General features: G+C 47.1%; 2 long non-coding RNA genes across 2 annotated transcripts in view; one reads left to right on the plus strand and one right to left on the minus strand.

Moving 5' to 3' along the window:
- The first annotated feature begins 5508 nt into the window (after positions 1-5508).
- LOC102007895 overlaps positions 5509-14874 on the plus strand; it is an 11638-nt gene continuing 2272 nt past the window's right edge. The window contains exons 1-5 of the long non-coding RNA XR_263829.1: positions 5509-5682; positions 7528-7703; positions 10300-10423; positions 12790-12933; positions 13007-13155. This is a non-coding gene — a long non-coding RNA (uncharacterized LOC102007895). The remainder of the gene's footprint in view (positions 5683-7527; positions 7704-10299; positions 10424-12789; positions 12934-13006; positions 13156-14874) is intronic.
- The window catches only part of LOC102007661, a 14852-nt gene continuing 12818 nt past the window's right edge, over positions 12841-14874 (minus strand). The window contains exon 4 of the long non-coding RNA XR_001231003.1: positions 12841-12924. This is a non-coding gene — a long non-coding RNA (uncharacterized LOC102007661). The remainder of the gene's footprint in view (positions 12925-14874) is intronic.

Consider the following 14874-nt stretch of genomic DNA (forward strand, 5'->3'; position numbering starts at 1 on the left):
TAGTATTTGGTACCACTTTCTAAGAAATGTTAGTAAAAGAATAGAACAACTGGTTAGCTCATTCACAAAACTCATGTCTGCATTTTTGGGGGCAAGACATGATTGGGCTGTGTGTCAAGAACTGGGGGAATGCCGGGGATATAGCTTAGTGGGATAAGCACCTGCCTGGCAAGTGCAAGGTCCTGAGTTCGATTCCCAGTACCAAAAAAAAAAAAAAAAAGAACTGGGGGAAGAGCTGAGTTCCAGATTTTCTTTATTTTTGTGGAATTTACTCCAGAGCAAGGGAAGCAGGTACTAAAGTACTCATTTAGAGGTAAATTACACAGCCGTAATTGTGATAGAAGTGACCCTGGACGTGGTGCTTTGATGACTGCGTAACTGAGGAAACCTGAACCAGGAGGACTGTGTGCATTTCTGTTATAGCAATAAAGTATGTCCGTGGGAAACAGCTGACTAAAGGTAATGGTATGGTGAGCACCTAGCTCCTGAAGACACACAGTCAGCCCGCAGCACAGTGTGTGAGGACGCAGGCAGTGCTGGGCCGTCCAGCGGGCCGGTGCTGGCAGCACACGCCAGCCAGAGTCACGATTTTCTTGATTCTTCTCCTCCTGGCTGCAGTGGTTCTCAGGCTTCAAGCGCCATGTCCTTACGCAGCAGCCCGGTGGCTACAGGAAAGGCAGGAAAGGAACCTTGGTCCACAGGGTGCTCTCTCTTTTCTTGGGGAACAGCACTTTCCTGAAACTCCCCCAATCCTTGGACGTGTATCACTGCCCGGCATCAAGTCCCTGGGCTCACAACCTCAGCACCTGCCAGGTGCTGATCCTCCTCTGCCCCTTCCCTACCTCGGCTGAGTCTCCTAGGTCTTCAGTGGTGGCCTGGAGATCCCTGCGTCGGCGAGTCCTGGTCCCTCCTGTCGCGCTGTGATCTCCTGCCCAGTGTGACCTGAGGCTTTCCGAGAGTTCCTTTTCCAGAGCCCCTCATACCACATCACGCTGCCTAATCTGAAAATTCAGTTATTTCTGTGGCTCCTGTTAAAGTGAAGACTGACTGGGTCCTGGCTTGTTCCACAACCAGGAATTCAACCAACCATGGATTGAAAACTGTTTGGGGTAAAATATGTCTGTACTAAATATATATGAGACTGTACTTTACGCTGTGTGCACTCCCTAACAATAAGTGTAACAAAGTATAACAATAAAGTAACAATAAAATAAAGTGTAACAAATACTGCCAGGGCATTGACCTTGAATTAAGTATCACGTTCACATGGAGGTTACCGGAAGCGTGCAGAGGTTGTGGGCAGTCACAGGCGGATGCCACCCTTCCTTTATGAGGGACTTGGGCATCTTCAGATGTCAGAGTCATCTGGGCCACTTGGGAATTTCCTGCCTAGGGTAACGGACAAGTGTGTATTACAGCATCTGAAGGTCCATCATGGAGACCTTCTCTCAATGAGATTTCCTGAAGAATATGTGTTAAAGAAAGGAGCCAGTGAATTCATTGACACTGAGGTATAATGACTCGCTGACTTAAACATCTTTTTAAACCTTCGGATTCACTTAAGATGTCAAGCGTTTACTTCAAATTCACTTGAAGCTTGCCCTAAATGGGATAAAGATAGGTTCTATGCCCACTCAGTTATGCATTAAGGGAACGGTTTTTACTTTCTTTGAAATTTGAAAATGAAAGCTTTCTCACCTCTCACCGGTTTCAGAAAAATTTTATTTGTTCTATTCATTGTTATAGTGTTAATACTTCCTCATACAGAAAATAGTCCTAGGCCACATGTAGCTAAGTTTAAATTAATTGAAATTAAATACAGTTTGCGTTTTAAATTGTCCTGTCAAGTGTGGGTCATTTTAACCCCTTTACAGCTGGGTGAGGCTGTGGTAACTGGGCTAGAGAGTGCAGATAATAGATTATTTCCTTCAGCACGGAAAGGTACCTCCGACAGCTGTGAGCCAAAGCCAGAAGCAGAAGCCTCTGTCTTCTTTATGGCCGTGCACACTGGAACAAGGAGCCTGCTCGATTCTCTGTGAAACCTGCTAAGACAACAGCGCTCTGCCCAGCAGGCCACAAAGCTACAGACACAAGATGCTCCCTGGGGCCCTGTGCGTCAGAAAGCAAAGGCCAGCAAGGAAGCATCCGTCAACAGGGAACTGAGCCATAAACTGTGGGCTAAGCACAAAAATACAACCCCTCCTCCTCCTGAAACTCAAACATTTATGAAGACCCAAAGGGCTTTTTATTAAATACTAAAACTCCTTTGGGAGCAAAACTTGACCTGAATGGGCATGAAGTTATTTATGGTGTTTATTTATGCCACTGGCTATAAACCCCACACGTCTTGCTGCCCCCAAAATTAATGTGTTTGATTGTAACGTACTGCTCCAGACCTCAGCGGGATCCATTCAGTAAGACACGGTAGATAAATGTATTACTTGTGTAAACTCCAAACAATTTTTAAATTCTGAAACACATCTGGACCCACAGGGTTTGGCAAATGGATTGTGGATCTGTATTAATGAGCAGCCAGAAAGGAATAAATCAGATCTACCTGCACAAATGGGTAAATAAAATGGTTGGGAAAAGAAGGCAGAAAAAAATGGTACAATGTGACTGCTATAAATTAGATCACGGGTCCCCACAGCACCAATGCCATCTGAGGACATGCCAGTGACAGGTGCAGTGCACCTTGAGGAGGGAGGGCACTAGGGTGGTCCCACGTGGATGCCCACAGAGGGGAAGGAAAGCCCACATGGAGGACGGAGGGACAGGAGAACCCCCAGCACACAGAGCCATGGGGACTAGAGCCAGTCATGCCTGGAGGAGGTGCTGGGGACATCAGCCGATTCAGTACAATTATGGTGTGAAAATCAGCACACCAATGACTTTTAAATGGATTTTTAAAAAATAACCACTTCCTATCGACCCAGAAAACTTCCATCTATCCATCTTCTTCTGGGCAGCATAAGAGTTTCCCCACACGTGATGGATCCTGACGCTCAGCACTAGGGCAGTGGGCACCTCTGGGAGGCCTGACCCATACCTTCTGGCCAGGTCAGCAACCCACACCCCAGACGGAAGATACATTGGAAGGAATCGCACCCCGCTCATCTTTCTCTCTGTAGGAAAGACGTTTCCAGGATTTTCACTGTCTTTTCTTAATCTGAGGGTGTATGAGCAATGCAGCTTGGCCGCTTGCATCCTCTCTCCCCTTGTTTATGGCCCAGGCAAACAGACTGTGTTCATCAGGGCTACTGAGGACCGTTGTAGCCCACCACCCAGCAGTAGAGATAGAGCCCGGTGGGGGAGGCTGAGCTCCCCTTATCTGCCTGAGGAAGTACTCACAATCTCCAGAAGCACCCTTCACTTCCTGTAGCAGGGTAGTCCCTGGACTTGCTGCACCCATAGGAACTTGTGAGGATAGATCCTCAGGTCCCTACTCACTAATCCAAAAACTGGGGTGCAGCCCAGCAATTCTTGTTTGTCCAAGGGATCCAGTTAAGACTGATGTTGAGAACCGCTAATTGTAGGATCCTAACCAGCAAACCACTAAAGCAGCAGCCCAGGGCCGGGGGTATAGCTCAGCTGCACAAGCGCCTGCCTGACAGGTGCAAGTTCATGAATTCAATTCCCGGTCCAAAAAAATAAAATACAATACAAAAAAAATAATAAATCAGCAGCCCAGAGCACAGCCGTGTTTGCTCCTAACGAAAGCAGTGGTCGCCAGGCCCCAGGAAGACAGCAACAGCTGGGGAGGCAGCCTCTGCACTGACCTTGGGTGCTCAGTAAACCCTAACAAGGACCTGTTCCTGGCTTTGCGCATGACCTGAACTCGTGCGCTGATTAGAGTCCAATAAAATGCCTGCCGTGATGAACGCCTGGCACACAGACCACAGCATGCACGGCCAGTCACCAATCAAGGCGTCTTCTAACATTCCTTCACTGCACATGGAGTCTCACTTGTCATCCTGCAGGAAGGGCCCCAACTAATCAGGAGTGGGACTGGCCGAGTAGGAGAAAACAGAGAACAAAGTGATTTTGTGCCACGTTAACAACAGTCCTGAAAACCAACAGGGGCAAGCAGCTGCTTTCCAAGCCCATCTCTCCTCCCAGGCTTGCTGTGCTGATGCTGTCCCCACCATGTTAGAGACGTCCAGATGCAGTGAACTGGCCAGGTTGAATCTGCGTCCAAAAGAGAAGTCCCAGACCCTTGTATGACTGTGTTAGCATTTTCCAAGTCTGAAAGCAGACGACACGAGCAGTCAGCAGCTCACTGCATTCTAAAGAGGATGTAGTCACCGAAGCTCTTATCTTCAGAAGAGAGTTCAACATGAACAGCACTACCCCCAAGTAGCAATTGGTGCCTGGTCACTCTTTTCCCTGCAGCACCACGCTGCTTTGTAACTTCTCATCAAGCAACAGCTAATTAAAAATACAGTTAACAATCATTTTAATTAGAAGTTACTCTCCCTGAAAGGACTTACAACACAGTTAAAATGGAGGCAATCAGATAAAGGGATCAACAGAAAAATAGAGCGTGGAAAGCAAGACTCTCACTGGAAAATGATGATACAGATAGAAAGAAGGTGGCAGATAAAGACAGCGAGCATTTATGCACCCCTACCAGGCTGGTGCTTCTTTTAAATTGAAGGCAGACCTTACTGTTCCATAAATCACTATATTTTGTGCAAAAATTGAATAATTATATATGTGTGTGTGTGTGTGTGTGTGTGTAAATTAAGACGAGTAATGCTGACTATACTGTGTAGAAATGCAGAAATAGATCTTCTAAACCAGTAATCAGAATGGCCTGAAACTAGGATTCTACTCATTTGAACTTCATGAAATAAATATGATTTTAGTATTGTAAAGAAAGAAAAGCTCAGGAATCTGCCATTTGCATATAAATAGAGAAGTCAGAGCCTATCTACACAGAGAAACATGATTTCAACATTCTTATTCAATTCCTAGAAAATTCATCTCTGTACGTACTGTCATGTTATTCTAATAGCAGAGGTTAACTTCTGTAGCTTCTTTTAAAATAGAGATAATGCAAGCTATTGCCAAGGAATGGCTGCATGAGGCAGCAGAACACAGTGAGATCACTTTTGGCCCCAGGCTCCTGCCAAATGAAGACAAGCTACGATAATTCTTTCCCATCGCTTGACTTTGCTGGCTTCACCTGTGTTATAGATTTCCACATTCATCACTCTCCAAATCTAGGTACCAATGAGTGGAGGAGCCCACCCGGCCCTCCCCTTTCTTTTAGGGTAACTTTAAAACCTTTCTCTGGGCCCAGCATCCAGGCTCTCTGTACCACACGAACAGCTCCGAATCCAGCACGAATCTCCTTCCCTGCTGCCCTTTCATCTGAAGGACTGGCAGGAGAATGTATCCACCAAGCACAGCTGAGCACTTGAGACTGCAGGGAGGAGGACATCCTGCAGAAGGCCCTAGGGAGTTTGAAAAAGGGAAGTCAGGGTGAGGTGGTCTCAGGTCTGCAGCAGCTGAAGAGAGCTGGACAGGGCTGAAGGCAGGGAGCTCCTTGGGATGGGACCGCAGGCGGGCACCCAGCCCTGAACTGCTGTGGGAAACACAGCTCATGAAGGAATTCACCCACTGTAAAGGACTCCGGAACGGTTAGCAGTTTACGGATTCACTGCCTGAGAGCAACAGGTAAGTTCCAAGAGACGACCACAGCATCAGGGTGAAAGGCTGGGGCTTTGTGGGATTTGAGGATGTGAGTCAGGTACGTGAGGCTCAAAACAAGCCTTGCCGGCAGGCTTTCTTCAAGTCAGCCTGCACTCTGTTTATCTCTCAGAGTAGCTGTATTATGTCAAGAATTATAAAGCAAAGGAGCCAGCTTGACGTGGCCTGCTCTTCTGGAGAGCCCTCCAGGGTCCAGGTAAAGATACCTGTATTCGTCAACCCTGAGCAAAGCGTCACAGCTCACCGGGAAGAAATAAGTGTGCTCCACATCTAAGGCAGGTGTCTAAAGATTACCTCGCTCTTTGCCTGCTTGGGCTCCACATGAGCCCCCAGCTGCACAGCGCAGGCAAAGCCAGCCTGACCTGATGCTGTGCACGGAAGCAAGGGCCCAACCGCCGCACAGTCTTGCCGGCCAGCTTTCCCCCAAATCTTTCGAGGAAAATGGGCCTCACTTTACAACCCTGTGGAGCAGTCTTGGACACCGCTGCAGTGGTGCTGCTACAGGAGATTTTAGAATAAATATGTCCACACCACAGCACAGCCACTGTTCATGATTCCAAAGGTGTCATTTTCCACTCTTTGCGTGGGCCTCTAGTCTCTGTCATGGGTCCTCTTGGTAACACTGGGGAAGGAGCCACCCAGTGAGGGCACGGGCACTTGTCCTGGGGAGTGCAGGTCTCCCTGTCTCAGAGGACACAGTTCAGATATTCAGAGTTCACCCTGCAGCTAAGCAGATCTGTGTCTTACAGCTCCTTGGTCATTTCCAACCCAGAAGCCACAGCCCTCCTCCGGCTCCCAGCTGCGGCTCCTGCCCAGCCTGACCTGGGTCTCTCCCTCCTGCTTCCCAGCACTCTGGCCCCGGTGCAGAAGCCCTTCTGCTCTCAGCTTAGCTGGTGAGGAAAAGTAGAACCCAGAGCAACAGGCCACTGGGGTAAATTCCTCAGTATCCCAACAGAAAGCTGCTCTTATAGTCAAACATACTACCTTCTGAGCCCAACCTGCTGGCCTCGTGTATTGGTACTCTAGCTAGGGGTGTCTCACCCAGCAGATGTGGAGACTGGGACCTGTCTTTAACCCCTGTGGTCGTAGAGCTCTGAGGACCTCTGTGGCCATAGAAGAGCACGCCTGTGTTGAGGCCCTGCCTGGTGATGCTGGTTCCTAGGCAGGTGTCTGATGTGCACTTATAACAGCACCAGACATCAAGGAGTTAAAAGCAGGGTGCAGGTTAGTGGACTTCATTTGGTCCTACATTGTCTGGGCATAATAGTATTCCTTCCTCAGTCAGGAGCGTGAGTGCAGGAGCTCATCATGGGGCTGTCATGGAACTCCTCGAGCCCCAACTCGTGCTCAATCCAGAACCGAGGAAAACCTTTGTTCTGGGCCTTGTTCTGCCGAATAATTTGAGAGTGCTTTAGAGGGAAGCAGAGTCCTTGCTAATTCCAGCTGGAGCCTCACTAACAATCAAGCAGGAGCAGACCCTGTTCCCCGGCATCCTGGGAGAAGCCTGTTACTTGGCTCCCAACTGTACACTGGTGGAGTCAGCAGTGGGAAGTCCTGCTGGGAGTCTAGCCAAGCTGTGGTCTTGATAAGTAAGCCGTGCAGGTGGTCACTGTCTAAGCTTCCAGGAGCAAGCAATTTCTTGAATAAGCACCTAAATCACTCATGTTTGGTCCCAGGGCCACTCAACACAAGGATCAGGACCTAGGATGGTTTAGATATACTCCTTGCCATTTCGTTTTCTAAGTTCTTTGTAAATCTCCATATTTCTCCCTCCCCCACTTAACTAATGTAGGACTTTATTGTTTTTTAAAGAGTGTATCCAGCACTGAAGTGTGACACACATCGCATGTCATTATTTATCTTAATGTCATCCAGCCTGGCTTTGCTCCATCCTTCTGGATTGGCAGGAAATCCAATCTGGTCGTTCTAAGAAGACTTCTTGACTGTTGTGGGACTCTCCAGATCCACAGTGCTTGCTTCATGCAGAAGTAAGGAAACTCTCTGGCCCTCACTCCATCTTGGTTGCTGCACCTACTTATGCCCAACCTGTGGCTATAGGATTCCCCCAGAGATGCCTGCTCCACTGCTAGAGGAAACTGGAGCCGAGAACAGAGGCCCCCCTACCTGGGCAGGCTCCCCTGGTCTGTATTTGAGGCTTCAGTCCCTAGGATGCTGATTCAGTCAGAAGACAATCCGTCATCATGCCACTCTGCCTGGGACACTCTTGATTTTGATACAGAAGATTTTCAGTAGTGGGCAATCTCTAGCAGTTACCTTAACTACAACTCGCCCGTATTCCTCCAAGCTAGGTCACTTCTCTAGAAATTGTAGGAGAGAAAGCAACCACACAGGCTTGTTGTTTTCGTTACTTTTTTCTCATTGCTGGGACAAAATACCTGAGGGCCAAAATGAAGGAAGGAAAGGTTTATTTCACTTACAGTTTGTGGAGGTTTCAGTCCGTACTTGGCAGATTATAAGGCAGAGTGGCACATGGCAGAGAGCTACAGCTCCTAGCACAGAACACAGCAAAAGCAACAAACACACACCAAGGCAGCATGGGGCAAGAATGGCCTCAAGCACTCTCTTCCTCTCCCTTACATATGCAAACTATCCACCCCAGGGCAGGTGCAGCTCTCACACCCTTCAAACTCTAAAAGCCTGCCCTATGGCCGCATGAGGCTTTGGGGGGACACACAGACATAAACCATAACACTTGTTCCTTCAGAGTAGATCACAAACAGATGTTCTGCCTCTCAGGATCAACCTACTACCAAGAAAACAATGCACTTAGTTATTTTCTCCTTCAGGTTTCCCCAGATGGTGGGGATTTCTCTTTGGGAGGGGTTCTCAGTCCTGGATATGCATGAGAATTGTCTGAGGATACTGGGACCTGCACACATAAACTCTTTCTTCTCCCTATGTGGTGACAGAAAAACTTGGTTTTATTTTGGTTATGTGTATAAGAAATTCAATGAATATATTAGTATATGGCTATTTCTCAAATTAGGACCCTTAAAATCCTACCTACAGGTCCTTGGAGGTCATGTAAGATAAAGGACTATCCTGCATGCAAAATTCACTGACACTGAAGACTCCTTCATTAATCCGAGTTTAAATCCTACAGTTCTTCTGACCTCCGTAAATACTAAGTATGTTTCACATCCAAGTGGCTGGTCTGACAAATTCTACGGTCTCGAGATCAGAGAAGTAGAAGGGTTTCCCCTCTCACACCTTGCCCCATAACTCTATTTAACTCATAAAATTATTTTCAGTGTCTTAAGTTCCCATCTTAAAAATTTTGCTTGGCAAACAATGACACTTTTCCACCAGTTTCTTGAAATTAGACTGGCTCTGTCAGCTCTAGATTGTGCATAAAAGTCTACATATTGAAACATCTATTCAATTTCAAATATAATACATTTACAACTGCTGTCAAATGATTACCATGTACTCAATCTCAAATACCACACTTTTATATTATTTTGACATATTTATAATTGCCTGGAAGGATTTCTGATACAGCTAGTGCTTTTATTGGGCCAGAAAATCTTGATCTGACCTAAATTTTACATGCAACCTTTTATTTATGTCTCTTTTGGGTTAAAAATATAGGAGTAATTTGAGATACTGCTGAGTAGGAAAATCAGGAGTAAATGGCATGCTTGCTGCCTTTTTCATTCTAACTGAATGATATAAAGAAGTTTGGTTAAATATAGATACAACATAAAATTACCTGGGTAATGTGAACACCATATAGTATTTAAAACCAGGGTGTGAGTAAGGCGGTGCCCACCTAGATCTATTCAGATGAGACTGTGCACATTCAGGCTGGTATGGCAGTAGACCATCTAGATCTATTTAAATGCAGGAACTCATAAAACAGCAAGCCCTGAATTAGTAACTTCAGCCAGAGACTCTCAAAGATGAAGAAACCAGGCCTCCAAGAGCTACGTAGCTTTAGGTTAAGTGCAGAGACTTCCTACTAGAAAATGGTCAGTCAGCCCAGGTCTCATCTGATTTCAGATCCCAGTTCTTAACTCCTTTCACCGAGGGAAATGTTAAAACATATTTTTACAACAGAAGCAACTTCCTTCGAGCCACATACCAAACTACCCATGTTTGCAGCCAGTTCCTCAGGGTTATCCTGCTTAAGTAACCATCTTCCTGGGTTGGTTTGAGTATCACATCACAGGGCTGTTATTTCCCCTTGAGAACGGAGAGAACTTGCTTTCTCACTGGGGACTCTCAAGAAGGAGGCCACGCCTTCTGCAGAACAGAGGGAAGCACTGCTACCAGCAATCTAGCGCTTGGCGGGCCGGTGTGGCCCATGGTGTGTATAAGCAGTGTGATGAAATCACATGCTGAACGGTTAAATTACACACGGAGACACCACTAGAGCACAAGATGCACTGCCATTAGTTACCTTCAGAATATCCTCCCCTACTTCAGGCGTGCTTATTCCACCATGCTTTCCACTTTCTGAAGTGGTTCTGCAAGTCCTCTTTGGAGAGCGCCTTTTTGTGGCTGACTCAGTGTCCCGAATCCATTCAAAATATTCACACTGTGGCTCTGGCTTTTCCCTAGAGTCAACATGACCATGAAAATTAAACATTTTGAATTAGTTCAGGACATCAAAGCAACTATAGTAGAACTAAAGGCATGAAGGAAGACTTCCAGAATTGCATAAGAAGGTGGCAGGAATGACGAGGTGAGTGTGTTCCAAGAGAGGAGGGCATCTCAAAGGGGATTCGTGGCAATGTGTCTTTTACTGTAATGATTTTTTAAAAAAATTTAAACATCCACTGTATGATTTGATCATGCCTCATAATGGGTACATCAGACTTTTGATTTCTGTCAGAACAACTGAGGACCTTCAGTTACCTACCTGTTGACATTGGCTGACTCAAGAAAGGATCTGGGCCAGAGTGTAGTAAAAGCTGATGCTCCAGGAGCTATTGACTGTGCTTCATCCTTGTTTTGGCTGTTTGTTACAGAACACAAAGCCACAACATAAATGTTGGGTGGAAGAGTTAGACAAAAATCTTGGTTTTTCCTAGCTTCCTTTGTTTATAAACAAAAGCAAGGCTCTGTGCAAGTGATACAGACCCAACTCCAGGAGGATGGTCACCGAGTGTCTGGTACAACAGAAATGTAAAGGTGTGAGGTTCCTTTCAAGGACGGCTGAAACCAGGGGCCGTGGGCTCTCTATTTCCATTGCTCAGTTCCTTTCCCTTTGTGTTGGTTTCGTGCTCAGGAAAGCCCTTGTGGCCGTGATAGTTCCAACTTTACACTTCTGTGATCTCCCTCAACATTTCCACAGGAAACCTTCCTTGCTCTTGATCCCAGGTGAGTCATACTCCAGTTCATAAACCAACCACGGAGTTGAAGGAGCCGGGGTTTCTAACTGAGCAGGTCAAATCCTTACCACCCCTAAGAGTAACAGTGGGAGCCTCTTCCAGAACAGAACCCAAGGAGGAGACAAAGGTACACTCCCTGTCACACCAGATGTCCACTGAACTGGAGGTGGCCAGATGGCCAGGTGCCACCTGCAGCACGACACAAGAGTGCAGGTTTGCCCACCCTGGTGGTCTTCAGCCCAGACCCATGCTAGTCAGGGCGCATTAAGCCAATGCATGAGAGGAATGCACATGTGCCCTTTAGTTAAGGAAACAGAGCTTGGGAGGGGGCGTGGGGTGGCCACCTGGGTGGCTGAGTGCTTCGTGGTGCCCTGACTCCGGACAAGCAGCTGAGGCAAATGTTCAGATCCACGTTGGATCAGCGTTTGTCAGGCGAGATCAGTAAGGCTTTGGACCAGCGATTTCTACCCACAAAACTCAGAATTCAGACCTTTAGAGTCGTTTCCAGTGTGACACCGGATCCACAGAAGACCCTCTAATGGCTGAGAGCAAAACCTCATCAGAAACAGTCACACGCCTGCCCCTCTTGCTTGTCACCTGCACGACCCTGCCGTGATGTGTCCTTGTGCACACACACCGCACTTGTCTCAGGGCCGGCACAAAGACGTCACACTGCGCTTGTGTCCGCACACCCACTTGGCAAGCAGAGTCATTACGTGTGGATGAAAAGCTTGACCTCGGCTTGCTACTTATTTCTTCCAAGGCTACTTGCCTATTTCTAAAGTGGACGGACTTTAGCTCTGGAGGAGGCAGTGAGTCTGAGATCTCAGCCTCTGCTCCAGGGAAGCGGGCTCCTGTTGAGACTGAGAGACCCCTGGGTGCCTCCCCCGGGGCAAGTTCACAGCAAGTGGCCCCACCGCAGGGCCTTGCTGAGCCTGCTCTCCGGGGATTCCACGGTGGAGACCCCGAAGGGAAGCGAGGGGCAGCTGGTTCTCAGCCACACTGGTGCCCTTTTCAGTGTTAAGTCCCCAATTTACATATTCATGAACAAGAAAAACTAATCCGGGGAAAGGAAATAAAGCAGCCCCGCTGAGCTCCTCTGCTTTATTTCGGCACCCAGCGTCTACTGCTCCTTCTGGAAAAGGCAAGGGGCTGTGGGCAGGAGGAGAGGTCACTTTACCTTTTCCTTCTCAGGAACCTGTGGATTCAGAAACCACCTTGAGAGGGATGTAGACTCAGCTGGTAGCTGTAACGATTTTTCAATTTAAACAGTACAAAGAACTCCTTAAAGGCAAACAGATGCGGAGACACTTTTACAGCCTTAGTTCAAACTTGCTGTAGTTTGGAACTCAGTCTTGCGCATCACAGGAAATCCTCCCACAAGGTCAGCCAGGCGTGCTGCAACATGGCCTGAAGTTTGGGGCACGGAAGGGGGAGGGGAGAGAGAGAGAGAGGGAGGGAGAGATCGATTCTGGAATCTAGTCCATGGTGCGCACAAGGACTCAAGCGCAAGGGTGGAGCCCCAGTTCCTGCCAGTTCTTCCCTGGCAGCCTCTTTGTACAGACGAGCAGAAGGGCTGATTACCTAAAGAACTTTCTGGAAAGAGCACCTTTCTCCAGTGGCCTCCGGAGAACACTTAACTGTGAGAACACCTCCCACTCGCACTCCTCCTCCTCTTGCTCAGTGAATACAACAAGGAACTCTTTCACCTTTCCAGGACTTGCCTCTCTCCCCTGAAAAGTGGGAGCGATGATTCCTGCTCGCTCGTTTTAAGAGCTGTTGCTGGGATGAAGATGTAGATGTTGAAGCAAGTATCTTGTTCACTGAGTGTTGTCTATGCCGAGAGAAAGCACTGTGAAAGGTAAGATGATCAGTTTGCTTGAGAGAGGTGATCGCCTCCCCACCAGCCCCTGTTTACTACATCTCCTTCACAGCATAACAGACCCAGTGAACGGCTCCACACACTGTGATCACGACACGAGGTCCTGAGTCTCTGAGCCACAGGGCTGTAAACACCAGAGTCTGTCACAAGATAGATACACTAGGAGACAACCTCGGGGGGACCTGTTTATCTCCAAAGAAGGTAAGAGAGTTCTAACTCTCCTTCCACTGTGTAAATCCACGAGGAACTCTGTGCAGACTTTGTAGACGGCTCCATGCTGCTTCTACACCCATGAAAACGTGTTCACTAATGTGTCTCGTGTGTGTCTCGTGTGCTGTCTCTCCCGTTGGAGTGCTGGGGTCAGGGAGTCTCCTGGGGCAGAATGGTTTGATTCCCCAACACCAGTCAGTCACACTGGGGCTGACTGAGCTGCAGGAGGTGCACATTTTACACCTCTAGTTTCTTAAGTAAGTATTAATGAATTAACTTAACTTTAGCAGAAAATTTATTTAAATGTGTTTGCTTGAAGTAAATATTTAAAACCTTCGCTAGGAAAGGAAGAAGCATGTTCAATCATGTCTGGTTGGTTTCCGGGGAGCAGCTTTGGTTTGCTCTCTCTAAGTTGATTAATCCTCTTGTACTGCACTGTCTGCGGTCCCCGTGGCCATGAGAGTGTCAACGGAGCCAAAACAGCTCTGGGCTTGGACTTAGGAGGAGGACCTCGAAGCTTAGCAAACTCAACTTCTTGCCATCAAAAGGCCTGAGGACTCTACACAGGCACAACTGCTGTATCAGGGTAGCATTATAAATACCTGATATACGCACTTCCCCTATCCTTCCTTATGCCTATGTTCTCCTTCAACCAGGGAAGATAGAATATTTCACTCTTAATGCCCTGACATGAGACCAAAACACAATCCATCAATGCATGAGCCCATCCTCAGCTTTGGGGATTTCACACAGAAGGTTGAAACTTTAGAGTGGCTACTGCTCTGAAAAGAAAAAGATTTGTAATCACAAGAACCTGAGTGTTTTACACTTTAAGGTTGTAGTTTTGACCTAAACAATGGCCAGACCAAATATACATTCTACCAGAATGTGTTGTTCTAATTCCCCTACAATAATGACCCACACAATCCAGGGATGAGCACATCTTGGAGGAAACCAGTGGCAGGTCAGCACTTCCTATTTTTACATATTGAGCCTAAGTGGTAATAATTGGGTGATAGGCCCTCCAGATAGCTTGAGAGCTATAGAACAAAAGACACCTGGGTCCCTCTTCCTGTCTGGTTGCAGTAGAGTTCCTTCTGCCACCTTGGATCAAGACAATAGAACAAAGATGGTCCTAAGGGAATTTGAGGCAGAGTCCTCCTGTGTTTCCCAACAAGTAAAGAGAGAAGCCAAATCATTATCTGTGGGAGTCAGTGGGATAAGTGTGGAATGCTTCTCTAGAGGGGAAGGAGGGAAGATCAGACATAAAAGAATATTCCTGTGGACAGCAGCATGGAGCAGACAAGAGCTGAGAACTTGCTCAGTCCCTCCCACTACAGTCCTGGGTAAGCCTCAGTGTGTGGACTCAACCTCAAGAGAAAGAGCTGGACAGCATCCCAAACCGACTGAGTTTAATGTGTTTTTCTTGAGATTAGTTAGAGCCCATAAGGTTATTCTTTGCGCCATCAGACTGAACAGGGATAGAAATAAATACAGATCTTCAATCCCTGAATTAAGGTCAACACCCAGAAATCGATAGCATTCCTATACACAAACAACAAACAGACTGAGAGAGAAATTAAGGAAACCATTCCTTTCACAATAACATCCAAGAAATTGAAATACCTAGGAATCCATCTAACAAAGGAAGTCAAAGATCTCTTTAATGAAAACTACAGTACTCTGAAAAAAGAGATCGAAGAAGATTTC

The sequence above is a fragment of the Chinchilla lanigera genome, unplaced genomic scaffold, assembly GCF_000276665.1.
Source record: "Chinchilla lanigera isolate Chin_1 unplaced genomic scaffold, ChiLan1.0 scaffold00081, whole genome shotgun sequence".
NCBI classification, from domain to species: Eukaryota; Metazoa; Chordata; class Mammalia; order Rodentia; family Chinchillidae; genus Chinchilla; species Chinchilla lanigera.